The sequence below is a fragment of the Pseudophryne corroboree genome, chromosome 2 (assembly GCF_028390025.1).
Source record: "Pseudophryne corroboree isolate aPseCor3 chromosome 2, aPseCor3.hap2, whole genome shotgun sequence".
NCBI lineage: Eukaryota > Metazoa > Chordata > Amphibia > Anura > Myobatrachidae > Pseudophryne > Pseudophryne corroboree.
Window position 1 is genome coordinate 1,044,182,213 of NC_086445.1, and position 20,157 is coordinate 1,044,202,369.

General features: G+C 49.1%; 1 long non-coding RNA gene across 1 annotated transcript; it reads left to right on the forward strand.

Annotated features, from left to right (window-relative positions):
* The first annotated feature begins 13,635 nt into the window (after positions 1-13,635).
* Positions 13,636-19,849, forward strand: LOC135050382 (uncharacterized). The gene is made up of 2 exons (XR_010241608.1): positions 13,636-15,302; positions 17,942-19,849. It is a non-coding gene; the product is annotated as an uncharacterized LOC135050382 (long non-coding RNA).
* Positions 19,850-20,157: the final 308 nt, after the last annotated feature.

Consider the following 20,157-nt stretch of genomic DNA (forward strand, 5'->3'; position numbering starts at 1 on the left):
CATCATGCCTCCCAACCTCACACCTCCAACCTCATACCTCCCAACGTCATACCTCCCAACATTATACCTCCCAACATCATGCCTCTCTACTCATCATACCTCCCAACCTCACAACCTCCAACATCATACCTCCTAACGTCACACCTCCCAGCATCGGGATACGGTCATTAGGTCGACCACACTTAGGTTGACAGTCATTAGGTTGACCACTATTGGTCGACATAGTCATTAGGTTGACATCGTTCTAGGTCGACATGGAAAAAGGTCGACATGAGTTTTTCACTTCTTTTTTTCCATTTTTTAAACTTTTTCATACTTACGATCCACATGGACTACAATTGGGAATGGTGACCTGCTGATATAATGCCCCCTGTATAGTGCCAGTTACACATAATGCCTATAGTAATACTCCTTACACGTAATGCCCCCTGTATAGTGGCAGTTACACATAATGCCCATAGTAGTGCTACTTACACGTAATGCCCCCTGTATAGTGCCAGTTACACATAATGTCCATAGTAGTGCTCCTTACACATAATGCCCCATGTATAGTGCCAGTTACACATAATGCCCCTAGTAGTGCTACTTACACATAATTCCCCCTGTATAGTGCCAGTTACACATAATGTCCATAGTAGTGTTCCTTACACGTAATGCCCCTGTATAGTGCCAGTTACACATAATGCCCATAGTAGTGCTCCTTACACATAATGTCCCCTGTATAGTGCAAGTTACACATAATGCCCATAGTAGTGTTCCTTACACGTAATGCCCCCTGTATAGTGCCAGTTACACATAATGCCCATAGTAGTGCTCCTTACACATAATGTCCCCTGTATAGTGCAAGTTACACATAATGCCCATAGTAGTGTTCCTTACACATAATGTCCCCTGTATAGTGCCAGTTACACATAATGCCCATAGTAATGCTCCTTACACGTAATCCCCTCTGTATAGTGCCAGTTACACATAATGCCCATAGTAGTGCTCCTTACACGTAATGCCCCTGTATAGTGCCAGTTACACATAATGCCCATAGTAGTGCTCCTTACACATAATGCCTCCTGTATAGTGCCAGTTACACATAATGCCCCCTGTATAGTGCAAGTTACACATAATGCCCATAGTAGTGCTCCTTACACGTAATGCCCCTGTATAGTGCCAGTTACACATAATGCCCATAGTAGTGCTCCTTACACATAATGCCTCCTGTATAGTGCCAGTTACACATAATGCCCCCTGTGTAGTGCAAGTTACACATAATGCCCATAGTAGTGCTCCTTACACATAATGCCCATTGTATAGTGCCAGTTACACATAATGCCCATAGTAGTGCTCCTTACACGTAATTCCCCCTGTATAGTGCCAGTTACACATAATGCCCCAGTATTATTATGACAATTTATTTATAGGGCGCCACAAGTGTTTTGCAGCGCCGTACATACAGCACACATTAGAACAATACAGGGCCCAGCTCTCAGTACACAATACAGCTGAGGCGTTAGGAAGCGCAGGCGCAATCAGCGCACTACTGGGGGTAGACAGTAACGAGCAGGAGGAGATGCAGGTACAGACAGTCACTGAGTGGGAGAGAGCTGTAATTGAGGTGCAACAGAAGAGGGCTATGAGAACAGGAGGGAGCAGGGCCCTGCTCTAAGGAGCTTACAATCTAGGGGGGAGGGAGGGAGACAGGTGACATGAGTTACAAGCAAGCGGAAGGTGGCCTGGTGTCAGGAAGTAAGCGAGGCAGAGATGGCCAAGGCGTGAGGATGGGAGAGCGCCCTCTAGACTGGGTTATGCGGAAGGGTACGCTTTGATGAACAGGTGGATTTTCAGGGCCTGTTTATATCAGATACACGTAATGCCCCCAGTATAGTGCCAGTTACACATAATGCCCCCAGTATAGTATCAGATATATGTATGTAATGCCCCCGGTATAGTGCCAGTTACACATAATGCCCCCAGTATAGTATCAGATATATGTAATGCCCCCGGTATAGTGCCAGTTACACATAATGCCCCCAGTATAGTATCAGATATATGTAATGCCCCCGGTATAGTGCCAGTTACACATAATGCCCCCAGTATAGTGCCAGTTACACATAATGCCCCCAGTATAGTATCAGATATATGTAATGCCCCCGGTATAGTGCCAGTTACACATAATGCCCCCAGTATAGTATCAGATATATGTAATGCCCCCGGTATAGTGCCAGTTACACATAATGGCTCAGTATAGTATCAGATATCCGTAATGGCCCCAGTAAAGTGGCAGTTACTCGTAATTCCTCCTGTAGTGCCAGTTAAAAAGAATGCCCTAGTATAGTACCAGTTACATGTAATGCCCCCTGTAGTGCCAGTTACACGTAATGCCCCCTATAGTGCCAATTACAAGTAATGCCTCCTGTAGGGCCAGTAAAGGTGTATACACATGGTGCGAGGGGGTGTCTCGGCCAATACGGACTATATTGTGCCCGGAGGCATGTAGTCAGTATTGGCCCTGCCTGTACCCACTATATTTTCCTGCTATGCCGATCACGTAGGACCACGCATTGGCATCACAAGCTTATACACATGGTGCGATATGCACTATGTTTCCGTGCGACATGGACTATATAGTTCATATGTATCGCATGGAATATCGCACTGTGTGTATGCACAATAACACATAATGCCATTTACACATAATGCAGCAAGTATAGTATCAGATACATGTAATGACCCAGTATAGTGCCAGTTATACGTAATGCCAGTATAGTGCCAGTTACAAGCAATGCCCCCTGTGGTGCCAGTTACACATAATACCCCCTGTTGTTACAGTTACAAGCAATGCCCCCTGTAGTGCCAGTTACACGTAATGCCCCCTGTAGTGCCAGTTACACGTAATGCCCCCTGTAGTGCCAGTTACACGTAATCGCCTAGTGTGTACCCACCCTTAGTCTGGCTTCTGGTTAACCCTTCAAAGTCTAGCACCTGGCATTTGTCATATTACTATACACTTACAGCGGTGACTTTCTAATTCATAGAGATTGCTCTATGACTTTTATAGAATGCATTTGGTCTATCTATCTATCTATCTATCTATCTATCTATCTATCTATCTATCTATCTAGGACTATCTACACTAGGTTAGTGGACCCAGCATATACTGGGTCACCCCAGTCTCAACCCCCGTGCTTGGCTCCACCCCTTTCTGGAAAACCCCTCCTGCAAATCCTGCGTTTGCCCCTGCTACCGTCCCACGTTCCCTTCTCCATAGCCGCCTCCCATCCCGCTCCTCCTTCCCCATAGCCACCTCCCATCCCGCGTCTCCTTCCCCATGTCTCCTTCCCCGTAGCCGCCTCCCATCCTGCTCCTCCTTCCCCGTAGCCACCTCCCATCCCATGTCTCCTTCCCCGTAGCCACCTCTCATCCCGCTCCTCCTTCCCCGTAGCCGCCTCCCATCCTACTCCTCCTTCCCAGTAGCCACCTCCAATCCCGCGTCTCCTTCCCCGTAGCCACCTCTCATCCCGCTCCTCCTTCCCAGTAGCCACCTCCCATCCCGCTCCTCCTTCCCAGTAGCCACCTCCAATCCCGCGTCTTCTTCCCGTAGTCACCTCTCATCCCGCTCCTCCTTCCCAGTAGCCACCTCTCATCCCGCTCCTCCTTCCCCGTAGCCGCCTACCATCCCGCTCCTCCTTCCCCGTAGTCACCTCCCATCCCGCTCCTCCCTCCCAGTAGCCACCTCCAATCCCGTGTCTTCTTCCCCGTAGCCACCTCTCATCCCGCTCCTCCTTCCCCGTAGCCGCCTCCCATCCCGCGTCTCCTTCCCCGTAGCCACCTCTCATCCCGCTCCTCTTTCCCAGTAGCCACCTCCCATCCCGCTCCTCCTTCCCAGTAGCCACCTCTCATCTCCTTCCCCGTAGCCGCCTCCCATCCCGCTCCTCCTTCCCTGTAGCCACCTCCCATCCCGCATCTCCTTCCCCGTAACCGCCTCCCATCCCACTCCTCCTTCCCCGTAGCCACCTCCCATCCTGCGTCTCCTTCCCCGTAGCCACCTCTCATCCCTCTCCTCCTTTCCCGTAGCCACCTCCCATCCCGCGTCTTCTTCCTAGTAGCCGCCTCCCATCCCGCTCCTCCTTCCCCATAGACACCTCCCATACCACGTCTCATTCCCCATAGACACCTCCCATCCCATGTCTCCTTCCCCGTAGTCACCTCTCATCCCGCTCCTCCCTCCCAGTAGCCACCTCCAATCCCGCGTCTTCTTCCCCGTAGCCACCTCTCATCCCGCTCCTCCTTCCCCGTAGCCGCCCTCCCATCCCACGTCTCCTTCCCCGTAGCCACCTCTCATCCCGCTCCTCCTTCCCAGTAGCCACCTCTCATCTCATTCCCCGTAGCCGCCTCCCATCCTGCTCCTCCTTCCCAGTAGCCACCTCCCATCCTGCGTCTCCTTCCCCGTAGCCACCTCTCATCCCGCTCCTCTTTCCCAGTAGCCACCTCCCATCCCGCTCCTCCTTCCCAGTAGCCACCTCCCGTCCCACGTCTCCTTCCCCGTAGCCACCTCTCATCCCGCTCCTCCTTCCCAGTAGCCACCTCTCATCTCCTTCCCCGTAGCCACCTCCCATCCCGCTCCTCCTTCCCTGTAGCCACCTCCCATCCCGCATCTCCTTCCCCGTAACCGCCTCCCATCCCGCTCCTCCTTCCCCGTAGACAACTCCCATCCCGCTCCTCCCTCCCTCCCAGTAGCCACCTCCCATCACACTCCTCCTTCCCTGTAGCCACCTCCCATCCCATGTCTCCTTCCCGTAGCCACCTCCCATCACACTCCTCCTTCCCTGTAGCCACCTCCCATCCCACGTCTCCTTCCCCGTAGCCACCTCCCATCACACTCCTCCTTCCCTGTAGCCACCTCCCATCCCATGTCTCCTTCCCCGTAGCCACCTCCCATCCCACGTCTCCTTCCCGTAGCAGCCTCCCTTCCCGCTCCTCCTTCTCCTCAACCGCCTCCCGTCCCGTGTCTCCTTCCCAGTAGCCACCTCCTGTCTCACGTCTCCTTCCCTGTAGCCTTGTCCTGTCCTTCTCCTCCTTCCCTGTAACCACCTCCTGACCTGCGCCTCCTTTCCTGAAGCTGCCTCTGCAGAGAGAGTTAGATTTGGGTGGGGTGTGTTCAAACTGAAATCTAAATTGCAGTGTAACAATAAAGCAGCCAGTATTTATCCTGCACAGAAACAATATAACCCACCCAAATCTATCTCTCTCTGCACATGTTACACCTGCCCCTCCTGCAGTGCACATGGTTTTGTCCATTAGAGAGAGATTTTGCTTCTGCGATCAGGTCTGAATTAGGCCCCCTAGGCGGGATGTACTAAGCGGAAAATGCGGTAAACTCCCTGTTTACCGCATTTTCCTGATGTACTAACCCCCGGCCGGCAGGACAGCGCCGCGGCGGGGTACGCCAGCTCTAGCTGGCGTACGTCCATAGAAGCCTATGGGCTTCTCTCCGCGGCGCTGTGTGAGGGATCCGATCGAATCCCTCCCAGCATGCCCTGCGGCTGCCCCCGTCACCCCGCGCATGCGCAGATTGACTTCTGGGGCTGAATCCCGGAAGTCAGGCTGCCGCGGCGCATCGCGGAGGACAGCTCTTATCGGAAGAGCTGTCCTCCGCAATGCTGATCGCATATGTTAGTACATATGCGATCAGCATCGTGGCGCAGGGCGGCGATGGGCGGCGATGTACATTAGTACATCCCGCCCCCTGTCTCTAAAGAATAAGGAATCTCTTGCAGGTATCTGAAGGGGATGCATTCAGCATCTCGGCGGTTGGGGTGCGCGGTCATGTGATGAGGAGTTCTTATGTATCCCATCTGAAGATCAGCTCCCTCCTGAGACCTTGCTTTAGGAAGCGCACCTTATGGAGCCCGACAGGGTTGTCCCTGGGCCTTCACCTCGAACGTGCCAGTCCCGATGCAGCAAAACTGGGGCTTTGGCGCATATGGATCAGCATTGCCCCCCCCCCCCCCCCCACCCAACCCCACCCCAGCTCAGAGCTCTCCTTCAATAAATGCAGAGTGGGGGACAGGGGAGGGGACGGGGGTCACGTAAAGTTCTGACTGAATTTCAGCTTATTTGAGAGCTTGGTCAGTGAGCACAGAAAACCAGAACCCGGTGACTGGCGGATTCCCCATGTGACGCCCCCCAATCACGGGGGGAAGTACAGGGGCTCCGGGTATTGGCAATATTGTGTCGCTCAGTCAGAGGTGATTGGTTATTTGGATGACCGCAATTGAGACTTAGGTTTGGCTGACCCAACGCAGCCACTGCCCAGCACCAGTATATATCGGTATACATCAGTATATAGGAGAATAACACTCAGCATATGTCCTGACAGGAGGTTATCTCGCCCTCTCTCCACCCTGTGACGTAAATGCGGCAGCGTTGTCTAGAGCTCACAGTCCAGCGTCACCTTGGGGGTTGGGTGGGGAGCGAAGCTTCTGCTACAGAGACACATATCCCAGCCAATAATTTTTTTAACATTGATATTAAGAACTCAGGCAGACGCGCTTTTCCCAACCATAAATCTCTGTAAAATCTGCTCCACCTGCAGTGCAACACCGTTTTCGCAACCATAAATCTGCTCCACCTGCAATGCAACATCGTTTTGCCAACCATAAATCTGCTCCACCTGCAGTGCAACACCGTTTTCCCAACCAAATATCTGCTCCACCTGCAGTGCAACACCATTTTCCCAACCATAAATCTGCTCCACCTGCAGTGCAACACCGTTTTCCCAACCAATATCTGCTCCACCTGCAGTGCAACACCATTTTCCCAACCATAAATCTGCTCCACCTGCAGTACAACAGTTTTTACCAAGGTGCAAATTGCTTTTCATTCTTTTATATTATTTTTTTGCTCCTTTTCTTGATTCCTGTCTCCGTATGTTGTAAAGCTACACGCGTTGGTTTTAAGCAGAAGAATTGATTTCACATATATTTGGGGGGGGGGGGGGGGGGGGCTGAATATTTGTAGACGGGAGGAAGTGGAATGAAATAGGGGCTGAAGATTTCTCTAATGTTTGTACAGATACAGGAAATCATACATCGTATAGCAGAGCCGGGCTGTATATGTATAGGGGATAGAGCGCTGTGCCGGTCATGAAGGGGTTACGTGGTATCTGAGTGCGGCAGCTGGTCGGTAATTGCAGACAATATGGCAGCCGCCGAACACACTAAGCACTTGGCTGGAATTCCATTCACCTCCGGACTCGCTATAAAACGTTTTACTTTCATGTGTGCGCCAGTCTGTGACTGTGACATAAGAGGTTCTGCTGGGTCACTGAGCCGCCGGATTACCTGGGTCCTGCCCGTCTCCAGGCCCTGCGCCCATGTGGGTCATGTCTGTTCCCAGGCCCTGTGCCCATGTGGGTCCTGCCCGTCCCCAGGCCCTGTGCCCATGTGGATCCTGCCCCTCCCCAGGCCCTGTGCCCATGTGGGTCCTGCCCGTCTCCAGGCCCTGCGCCCATGTGGGTCATGTCTGTTCCCAGGCCCTGTGCCCATGTGGGTCCTGCCCCTCCCCAGGCCCTGTGCCGATGTGGGTCCTGTCCCTCCCCAGGCCCTGTGTCCATGTGGATCCTGCCCGTCCCCAGGCCCTGTGCCTATGTGGGTCCTGTCCCTCCCCAGGCCCTGTGCCCATGTGGGTCCTGCCCGTCCCCAGGCCCTGTGCCCATGTGGATCCTGCTCGTCCCCAGGCCCTGTGCCTATGTGGGTTCTGTCTGTCCTCAGGCCCTGTGCCTATGTGGGTCCTGTCCGTCCCCAGGCCCTGTGCCTATGTGGGTACTGCCCGTCCCCAGGCCCTGTGCCCATGTGGATCCTGCCCCTCCCCAGGCCCTGTGCCCATGTGGGTCCTGTCTGTTCCCAGGCCCTGTGCCCATGTGGGTCCTGTCCCTCCCCAGGCCCTGTGCCCATGTGGGTCCTGTCCCTCCCCAGGCCCTGTGTCCATGTGGATCCTGCCCGTCCCCAGGCCCTGTGCCTATGTGGGTCCTGTCCCTCCCCAGGCCCTGTGCCCATGTGGGTCCTGCCCGTCCCCAGGCCCTGTGCCCATGTGGATCCTGCTCGTCCCCAGGCCCTGTGCCTATGTGGATCCTGCCCCTCCCCAGGCCCTGTGCCCATGTGGGTCCTGTCTGTTCCCAGGCCCTGTGCCCATGTGGGTCCTGTCCCTCCCCAGGCCCTGTGCCTATGTGGGTCCTGTCCCTCCCCAGGCCCTGTGTCCATGTGGGTTCTGTCTGTCCTCAGGCCCTGTGCCTATGTGGATCCTGCCCGTCCCCAGGCCCTGTGCCTATGTGGGTCCTGTCCGTCCCCAGGCCCTGTGCCCATGTCAGTACTAGCTCAGGCTTCCTGCCCGCTGGAGGAACATGAAGTCACTTTTCTGACTTGATTTCGTTTGCTTTGTGGAGTCAGCCTGGAAACTGCAGATTGCGTTCTGGACTGCGGCCAACAATGACACCGCCTGCCTTCCTCTCCCCGCTCCAGACACTGAGGAGGGGCCGCTCTGTGGGATTAACCCTTCCAAGATTGGCAGGAAATACCTGGCACATTAATGGTGTCAGCCGGCCAATATAATAGCCAGATCCTATATCCATACGTGTAATTCTGCTTATCCGTGTGCAGCGTTCACAGATGTCTGTATGTGTACATGTACATTGCACGTGTGTGGTGTGTGGTTGTGTATATATACACATCATGTGGGTGAATATACAGTATGTGTGTGATATATGGGTGATGTATAGTGTGTGTACATGCAGTGGGGCCTGAGGGGTAGAGCGGGTGCTAATTAATTAATAATCATCAATGGTTTTTGGCTGATGTAGAAAGAATACTTTTGCCTTCGATGGGTGAGAACCAGATGCTTTCCCTCCATCAATGGCATAACCAAATATTATTATTATTATTATTATTATTATTATTATTATTATTATTATTTTTTAACTAGGTGCTGGGACACGGGTGGTATGTGGCCATCTTTTGGTGGGGGTGTGGCCATCTTTTGGTGGGGGTGTGGCCATCTTTTGGTGGGAGTTTGACCAGCTGGCTGTGGGGGTGGGACCAGTTGCTGGTGAGGGTGTGGCCAACTTCTGTTGGGTGTGGCAAGCTGCCTGTGGGGGTGTGGCCAGATGGCTGTGGGGATCAGTCGCTGGTGAGGGAGTGGCCAGTTGCCTGTGAGGGTGTGGTCAGCTGTCTGTGGGGGGGTGGCTACCATCAGTGGGGCAGAAAGAAAGCAGAATAACTGCCCCGGTCACCTCACCCTGACACAGTACAAGTGGAGTGTGTATATAGGGGTGGGGGGTTACATAGTCTATACCTGGGCTTGTTGGAGATGCCCGGCAGGGGACCAGGTCCACAAATCCCCCCACCCTCTGTAACAGGCAGTGCTGCACAAACTGGGCAACGACTGAGAGCATATGGCTGCTGCAGTCAGGGGGGACTGCCCGCCACTATCAGGACTGGCAGACTGTCCCGCTCCCCCCTACCTGTTCCTATTGCTTCCACTACAGCTGCTTGTCCTGATCCTGTGACATTGGGGCCCTGTCTGGAAGCCGGGATAAGTGATGTCCCGACATAAAGTGACATTCACCTGTACTAAATAACCCTCCCCCCACAGACTCACATTCAATCAATAACCCCCGAACCACCCCCGCATTTATTCAATAGTCCCACCAAATGAACATGAATTAATAGACCCTACCATTACCCACCCTATTAAATTAAATAGCCCCCATTATCCCATAAACTGTCCCGCATCGCCCCAACAATAATAATATGATCACACCGCTCTCGCCGTTATAGTACCAGCCTGCTTACCCCCAGTCACAGGCCAGATGTAGAGTTTGACGCGGCTGCCTTCGCTCTTGCGTCTGTGGCGGAGTCTCAGCTGCGCTTACATGCAAATGCTGATATCCGCCCTTCCCCTGGCGTACAAGCCTGCGTCCAACTGTGCTAGGAATGAGACGCCCACTTTCTGCATCGCTGCGCTACAGCCGGTGATTCTATAGACACCACCATCAATGCTATGGCTACGGTTGCATGCGCAATTGGTAAACATCGCCAGCTACGTGCGTGCGGATTCAGAATCAAACACCAATTGTAGAGCCCTCCTCCCACGCCTTTTTCACTGCCACCCCCCCTAACCACCCCAACAAAATCTCCCCATCCCCCTGCGCAGGGTCTTCCCACCAAACGTTCCTTTCCAACCTTGGTTCTTTCCACTGACAGAAGCAACAAGTTGTGTGAATTAGGGAAGGACATCGATGGTTTAACACAATCGATGTTTTCAGAACTCGGCTGTTTAGCATAATGCCCGGTCAATGAGCGTTACTGCACGTGCGCAAATGTGTTCTGTTGGGATAGACCAGGATGTGGTGGGGTTCTGTAGAAAGGCCAGAATGAGGCGGACATATATATTGGTAGATGCTCAATTAGTTTAGTGATATCATTCAGGTGCTCGAAAGGGAGGGGTATTTCTAAGCAAGAAAAAAAGCAATTGTTTCCCCAGCACCCTGAATGATAACAGTAACCAGATATAAATTCCATATAATAATAGAATTCAGAGATCTTCGTTACACATATTTGCGCAAATGTGTGAATAAGCCCCAAAGCCGCATCAAGGCGTCTCTGTATATTTGGGGTCCCTAGCGCTATATCTAGGTGCAGGGTGTGGCACCCCAAAACACCAGCATAAGCCAGAAAGCCCAGGGTAGCATACCAGTGAAAAAACTATAGTGTTAATAAATTAGTATTTAGGAAGCCGAAGCTATAGAGAAAGTGATACAAAAATGAAATGCAATTAAAATAGAGAAATAGTGTTAAAAAATTAATAAGTGAAAAGTGTTAATAGAATGTAAGGGTATGCCACACTAAGGCCATCCAGCTCAGTCAGTCCAGAGGCACCACACCTCACACCTCCATTACCCAATCTGGGTCTAAGATTAACCAGCAAGGAGCCACATGATAATGGCTCCTTACTACAATATGTCTAAGCTAAGAGCTACCTACCTTGGAGCAACCCCATAATTCTCCATGTGGCATGTCAGGGCCTGCACCTACATATTGTAGTAAGGAGCCATTATCATGTGGCTCCTTGCTGGTTAATCTTAGACCCAGATTGGGTAATGGAGGTGTGAGGTGTGGTGCCTCTGGACTGACTGAGCTGGATGGCCTTAGTGTGGCATACCCTTACATTCTATTAACACTTTTCACTTATTAATTTTTTAACACTATTTCTCTATTTTAATTGCATTTCATTTTTGTATCACTTTCTCTATAGCTTCGGCTTCCTAAATACTAATTTATTAACACTATAGTTTTTTCACTGGTATGCTACCCTGGGCTTTCTGGCTTATGCTGGTGTTTTGGGGTGCCACACCCTGCACCTAGATATAGCGCTAGGGACCCCAAATATACAGAGACGCCTTGATGCGGCTTTGGGGCTTATTCACACATTTGCGCAAATATGTGTAACGAAGATCTCTGAATTCTATTATTATGCAGAATGAGTCGGAGTCTCCCAGAAAGGCAGATCTTAGTGTTGCGTACACTCTCCAATAGAAACCAGGCTCTCCTGCAAACTCCCACAACAACGTGGGGTCCAGAGACGGGCGCAGTGTCGACTTTTGCCCAGTTGAGCGGGTTTTTTTTGGTACTGCACAAGCACAAAGAGTCCTGGAAACCCTTAGAGTGCACGGCGAGTGTCTAATGGCATTCGTAATTGCGCACGGCACCGCTAACACTTGAGAAGGGGCTTGCGATCGCTGGGCGATTCAGGGCGGGGACTGGGAGTGAGCACAAAAAGGGGCCGTTTCCTGGGCGTGCTATGAGAGAGTCACAGACCTTACACTACCGCAAGTGCCGATAGTGCAACCGATGGTTCATTACTTCATTGATGTTGGAGTGTTTACCATCTCCATCGCAACTGCACAGACCACGGAGCCTTAAAGTGGGCGTCTCAGCGCTCGTACACGCCATCGCATGGTGGGCGTCTCAGCGCTCGTACACGCCATCGCATGGTGGGAGTCTCAGCACTCGTACACGCCATCGCATGGTGGGCGTCTCAGCACTCGTACACGCCATCGCATGGTGGGAGTCTCAGCACTTGTACACACCATCGCATGGTGGGAGCCTCAGCACTCGTACACGCCATCGCATGGTGGGAGTCTCAGCGCTCATACACGCCATCGCACGGTGGGAGTTTCAGCACTCATACACGCCATCGCACAGTGGGCGTCTCAGCGCTCATACACGCCATCGCACAGTGGGAGTCTCAGCACTCGTACACGCCATCGCATGGTGGGAGTCTCGGCGCTCGTACACGCCATCGCACGGTGGGAGTCTCGGCGCTCGTACACGCCATCGCACGGTGGGCGTCTCAGTGCTCATACACGCCATCGCACAGTGGGAGTCTCGGCGCTCGTACACGCCATCGCACGGTGGGAGTCTCGGCGCTCGTACACGCCATCGCACGGTGGGCGTCTCAGTGCTCATACACGCCATCGCACAGTGGGCATCTCAGCGCTCGTACACGCCATAGCACGGTGGGAGTCTCAGCGCTCATACGCGCCATCGCACAGTGGGAGTCTCAGCGCTCATACACGCCATTGCACGCTGGGGCACAAGTGAAGGCTGATATTAGCAGTTGTATATTGAGAGCGCGGCTGCGTTACCCACCATCTCCCAATCTGGCCCCTAGGACATATTCCATGAATGCACACATTACACCTGCCATCCCCAGTACAGTACACTCTGTACATATGAACTTGCGGAACTCTCATACAGGACGTGGCACCCTGCCCCCACAGGTAAGAAAATCCATTCTTCATCACAGAGGGTCCCAGATCAGTCTCCCATATATGATAAGTCATTTGTATAACAGTTACACTTATATGTAAATGTATGTGGTTATCATGCAGCAATACACACAGGTATGACCCACAGTGTAGAGACAGGACTTCTGTATCAGGGACGCTACGAAGCAGCTGTGGCCTAATTATATCTTTCCAAATCTATGTGAGATCTCTGCATTACCACTATCCTATAGGATGTAGATTCACTTACTGGTCCATTAAAGTGTGCGGGGGGAATTCTGTTCTGTATTAAACAATATGATGATAAATAGAGCCCAAAATCTAAAATGTGTCCATTTAAATATCTGTTGTTCTGAACCACAACATACTGGTACTTTTATAAATAAATTAGTTGTTTTAAAATAAAATTATGATGTGTTGGGTAAAATTGACATAACTGTACACTGACTTACCAGTAAGACAACAGTGTGCAGAGCTACCACATGGGGGCAGTAGTGCAGACTGACAGCTTTACATGAACTACTACAATAGCTGAGAATGAGGAAGATGGGGAGGCAGGCAGTAATGGGGTGACAGGGATTGGAGATGGGGAGACAGGCAGTATCAGGGGGTGACAGGTATTGGAGATGGGGAGACAGGCAGTAACAGGGGGTGACAGGGATTGGAGATGGGGAGACAGGCAGTAACAGTGGGTGACAGGGATTGGAGATGGGGAGGCAAGCAGTAATGGGGTGACAGGGATTGGAGATGGGGAGGCAGGCAGTAATGGGGTGACAGGGATTGGAGATGGGGAGGTGAAGGGTTACCTCTTCTGTCTTTGTACATATTACTTTTTATATGATCAGTTTCCTTATAATAATTACAGTGTAAAAGTGAATATTTCTATTTCCCTAGTGAAGGGTTAAAACATGCTTTATGAACTCTTATGTGTTTGCAATGGATGCTGCTGCCCTGTGTTAGATGCCTTTGTCTCTCATACAGATACCAGGCTTGTGTGGGTCTGGCATCCAAGGTCAGCTCTCTACTAGATGAAACCTGCTTTTTCTACTTCTGTGTGTTACTAAAAGATCCTTTGTTAAGTTTCGCCTGATGTAACATATATAACATCTGCCTGGCAACTGCTATATCCAATTATGTTATGTCAAGTATTAACCACCCCTACGTACCCCACCCAGGCACCTACCCCTAAGCCAATGAGCCCTTTTACACTTGTCAGTTCCACCCATATGCATTGTCTTATATACTCTTGTTAACTTTATAATAAACAGTGTGAATTTTAACTGCTTGTCTGTGCATGTACCTTGTGGTTAAAAGTTTACACTCCAGACGTCTGTAAGGCCATCACATCGAGGGTTAAAGAAAATAAGGTCAAATCCTTTCAGCTGGGGGTTATGTCCGGGATTCAGTGATCGTCCCCGAATAATAAAGATAGAAGATTTATTGTCTGTCTTTGCTATGCGGGATTGCGGTCATACACTGAAGCTGAATCCGTGTCAGTGTTCCGGGAACACGTGACAAGGTAATATTTAAGTCCGGGACTTAATATTACGAAGTTTTTAAAACAGGTATCAGGGATACCATAGAATCTTTAATGTCTGGGACTTAAAGATACGTCTGAGAAGGGACCAGGGGTCCGAGCGCACTTCTCCAAAGACGTTAGTATCTGGGATACTTAAAATAGACCTGGGAGTCTATACGTAACGTAGAGAATACCCCGATTTGATCGCCTATATATTTTTGTATGTTTGTAGTGAGATAAGTTCTTATATTTGGTCCAGACGGCTGGTAAGTTTTCGTCTGCCAGATATCTTTACTCAAACACTTTTCTTGCTTCCTGTCTAAAACGCTGTATTTTTTCTGACATCTTGTACGAAGGTAAGCGTACCCGTCAAAAGATTTCATGTTCTCATTATACAGATAATATTGTGATATTGTCAATGACTAATTAACTGGTGTTAGCTAATGCATGCATAGAAAGTTTTTGTAAATTGCATTTTTTTTGTTGTGAAATTGCATAGAAGGTTTTTTTTGTAAACTGCATTTTTGTTGTGATATTGCATAGACAGTTGTTGTGGGTTGTTGTGGAAATTGCGTAGAAAGCTGGTGTAGATTGCATTTTTACTATGGGAGGGACCTATGTATAAGTAGAGTGTCGTATATTTTAGATAATTTTCTTTTAAAAGTTGTACTGTTGATTTATATTACTGTCTGACAATGGGCTCTAGTCAGAGTAAAAAAACTGCATATCCCCCGCCCCTCCCTGGTGAGACATGCAGGATGTATGTTGCCCGTAACTCTACCTCAGAGTATTATTTAGTTAACCCATGGGTGGATAATTTAGCGGGATGGACAGAGAAAGCAGGACGGGACCCATTCCTACGGGAAGGCAGTAATTACCTTTTCTATATGGAGATTTAAGAAAAAATGTCAGTTTCCAATAGCACAGAAGCGAAGCTGCAGAGGAATTGTAAGTCTTTGAAATCCCTCTCGCCCCCCCCCCCCCCCTTTTTTGCATTCCAATGTATCCTGCGCTCAGAGACACAAATCTCTTGGCAGCAGTAACCCTTTCACACTAAATGGGATCGCTTCCAACTTCACTGCTGGAGGGTGCGTCCACTAGCTCTATCCCTAACGCACCAATAACCCAGAGTTTAGATAATAGTAAAACACTGTCCCAAGCCCACCATTACCCTCGATGGCTGTATATCTTATTTACGCAAAACTTGCAAAGGACGCAGCTATACACATATGAAGGAAGTTTTTTTTTTTTTTTTTGCCTGTGTTTTTTTGCCTGTCGCTGTAGCTTGTAAAAAGAAACCTGCGCCCACTCATAACTATCAGAGCTCCAGACGCTTTGACAGACAGAACCAACCCCGCAGTCAGGGAACATTCCAAAGACCCCGCGCACTGACGGGGCCCGGAGGAGGGTATCCCAGCCTTTATTCAACTCTCCCGTCATAGTGAGATTCACCTCTGCTGCCACTTATTATAAATGGAAGTAAAATTCCCTTTTTAGTGGACAGCGGTGCAGCAGCCAGTGTTTTGTGTTCTGACTTATGCAATACCCCCTCTCACCAGAAAAGATAGAAGGTCTCCGCCCCATGATACAGCAATTCTTACAACAGGGTATCTCAGACATATTGTATCACCATACTGTACTCCTGTGAACCCTGTTGCCAAAGCTGATGGTAGTATGGGATTTGTACAGGATCTCAGAGCGATCAATCAGTTAATTGTCCCAATTGCACCAATTGTTCCAGATGTAAACTCACTCATTTCTGCAATCCCTACAGATGCTGCGTTCTTCTCTTACAGATTTTCTGAGTGTTGAAGAATGCCTTTTTTTCAGCATACCTGTAGATTCACAGACACAATTACTTTTGCCTTTTCTTTTGAGGGTGAACAACTTACCTGGTGCAGATTATTGGCGCACCTGTTGTCTCCAGGCCACATTGAGGCCCTGGCAACCTCACCATGGTTCAGTCCTGCTACAGTATGCAGATGATCTGCTGCTCTGTAGTAAAACTGAGGAGGCCTGCCGAGAGGATGGTGTTTCATTACTAAACTGGCTTTGTGAATGTGGACACAAGGTGTCCAAAATAAAAATGCAATGGTGTAAAAAGCATGTTGATTACTTGGGTTTTGTGCTCACTCAGGGAGAGAGAAAAGTCAGTCCACAATGCATGCAGTCTGTATTGGGCCTGGTCACCCCAACTACCCAGAAGGAACTACTGTCCTTCCTGGGTATGGTAAATTACTGCAGACAGTGGATATCTGATTGCTCTTATTGTGATAACATTTTGAGACAAGCCACACTGAAGGACAAACCTAAAACTGTACAATGGTCACAAGAAATGTTAACTGCATATGAAAGTTTAAAATGTATGTTGATGAAAAGTCCGGCACTTGGCCTCCCCAGTTATGTACTACCTTTCCATCTATATGCAAGGGACAATTGTAAAACCATGGCGGGGGTGCTCACACAGTTTCATGGAGGGAAGTTGCGCCCCGTGGCATTTTTTTCCCAAAGTCATGCCAGTGTCTGTGCAAGGTATGCCTGCCTGCCTCAGGGCTTTGGCAGCCTGTGCAATGGTTGCAGAAATGGCCACTACCCTCACTTTAGGCCACATCACAGTACTCCACACCACACATGATGTCCTGGCAATACTTAAAGGCTTACACACACAGTACATGTCAGCACAACGCCTTAGTGGATATGAAGTACTCCTTTTGAGTAACCCTACCCTTACCATTAAGTACACTGCTGGTTCTTCTGGCCCTGCACCCATTCTCAATGCCCTTTTAGGCTTGAAAGGTCCCGAGGATGAACCACCCGACCTACATGACTGTGCTGCTTCCATTGAAGCTGAAACTTCTCCCAGACTTGACATGTCTCCCGTTCCCATACCAGGCACAGACATTGTTTTTGTTGACGACTCCTGTAGTAGGCCCAATGACAATACATACCAGGCTGGCTATGCCATTGTCACCCTCCCTGATACTGTGTTGGAAACCCTACCAATACCTTATCAGTCCGCGCAAGCTGCAGAACTCATTGCACTCACTAGAGCATGTCCCTCCCTTGACAACGTCCATCTGCTCACTCAACTTCAAGCTGCTGCGACTAATACTGATCTCTCCGACTGGACTTACCCAATTCTGCAGAAAAAATCCTAAATCAGGATTAATCTGCAAAGAGGGGAAACCCTGTATACCCCAGTCCAGTGCCCCTTTGCTCGTTGCCCAGTGCCGTGGTGTTGGTCACCGTGGTGAAGCCACAACACTCCTCCTACTAACCAGTGATTTTTATGTTACTAATGCCAAATCACTTGTGGACCAGTATGTTAGCAGATGCATCACTTGCCTCAGGAACAACCCTAATAAAGCTAAACACCAGCATCTTGAATACCCCACAGAAAACTCTAGGTTACTCCCCATTTAAAATACTAATGGGCAGGCCTTTTCCCACACCTTGGGCTAAGAAACCATTAGTAATACAGGAGGGAGATCTAGAACTTATCAGAGAAGAGTATGTCAGGTCCCTGATAACAAAACTGAATGAAATTGAACATGAGGTTGTTTGTAAAAACCCTTTTGAATCCACAGGAACCTACACACCCCTTTAAAGTCGGAGACAGAGTCGTGGTGAAGGTGCTCCCCAGGAACAAGAGCCCAGGAGACTTCACCTATGGTCCAGAGACAGAGGTCGTAGCAGTTACCCGAACAGCAGTCCTGACAGAGGAAAGTCCTACCTGGATCCATGCATCCCGAGTAAAAAAAAAGGTTCCTAGACCAGACCTAGAGAGGGAAGCAAGTGATTCCAGTGAGGTACGAACCGGGGCAGACAGCCCTGACCTCCCACCTAGCGAAGAAAGAAGAACAGAAGAAGATGAGGAACCTGTCCCCTATCTTTATCCTGGGGACTACCTTGATAGCCCTACTGGCCCTCACTCACCACACTTACTAACCCTACCTTTGAAGACACCCTAGCTATTGAAACTGGTTTCTCTGACATTAATTTTTGGTTGGAATGGATGAAGTATAGTGCTAACAAACACAATAAAAGCAACTGTTATGTCTGTGGCAAATCTAGGCCCCACCTAGGTACAGTGCCCCTTAATATACCCCTAGAACAAGAAAATTGTTTTTTTTTTCAGCCTTTTTAATGACACCAAAACAAATGACAGTCAGTGCGAAATGTGGAAAAGGGAATATCCCATATTGTCAAAAAATCCCAACCCAGGAAGCACCATAACCATATATCCTGGAAACTACACTTGTTATACATCTAACACCACAACAGGGAGAAATTTAAAAACCTTCCCACCAGGGTATTGTGCAAATAAAAGAACAACTGTTTTAGTCAACCAAACTAGATCATTAGGCGACATTTATTACATATGTGGGAAACTGTAAATAAAAACGTAGCCTGGATTAATTATATATATTATAATCAACAAAGATTTGTTAATGATACCAAAGATGCTCTTAAAGGTATAGCTGAACAGCTAGAAGCCACTTCCCAAATGACATTCCAAAATAGAATGGCCCTTGACATGATCCTAGCAGAAAAAGGCGGTACATGTGTTTACATTAGTAAGGTGGAAGGCTGTTGTACATATATTCCTGACAACACTGGTCCCAATGGTAAGGTTACTTTAGCCATAAACAAGTTAGAAACCTTATCCATAGAACTTAAGAAAAATTCAGGTATTGATAACCCATGGAGCCAATATTTTGGGTGGTTTGAAAATTGGAAACAGGCTCTTGTGCAAATAAGCATATTTAAACTCATAACTTTAATTCTTTTAGGCATTATAGTTTATTGTGTAATTCCCTGTGGAAAGAAACTTACCTCCAAAGGCATTGATAAGGCCCTGATGTATTATGACATAACCACCAGTCCTGTCACCTCCTCTGATAGTAAGGGACCCGACGATTATGTCCAATATCTCAAGAACTGGAGGAACAAGAAAGGAGCCTCACTCAAGAATCATGTCATATAATAATCATGATTCTAAGAGGGGATTGAAGGGTTACCTCTTCTGTCTTTGTACATATTACTTTTTATATGATCAGTTTCCTTATAATAATTACAGTGTAAAAGTGAATATTTCTATTTCCCTAGTGAAGGGTTAAAACATGCTTTATGAACTCTTATGTGTTTGCAATGGATGCTGCTGCCCTGTGTTAGATGCCTTTGTCTCTCATACAGATACCAGGCTTGTGTGGGTCTGGCATCCAAGGTCAGCTCTCTACTAGATGAAACCTGCTTTTTCTACTTCTGTGTGTTACTAAAAGATCCTTTGTTAAGTTTCGCCTGATGTAACATATATAACATCTGCCTGGCAACTGCTATATCCAATTATGTTATGTCAAGTATTAACCACCCCTACGTACCCCACCCAGGCACCTACCCCTAAGCCAATGAGCCCTTTTACACTTGTCAGTTCCACCCATATGCATTGTCTTATATACTCTTGTTAACTTTATAATAAACAGTGTGAATTTTAACTGCTTGTCTGTGCATGTACCTTGTGGTTAAAAGTTTACACTCCAGACGTCTGTAAGGCCATCACATCGAGGGTTAAAGAAAATAAGGTCAAATCCTTTCAGGAGGCAGGCAGTAATGGGGTGACAGGGATTGGAGATGGGGAGGCAGGCAGTAACAGGGGGTGACAGGGATTAGAGATGGGGAGACAGGCAGTAACGGGGTGACAGAGATTGGAGATGGGGAGACAGGCAGTAACAGGGAGTGACAGGGATTGGAGATGGGGAGACAGGCAGTAACAGGGAGTGACAGGAATTAGAGATGGGGAGAC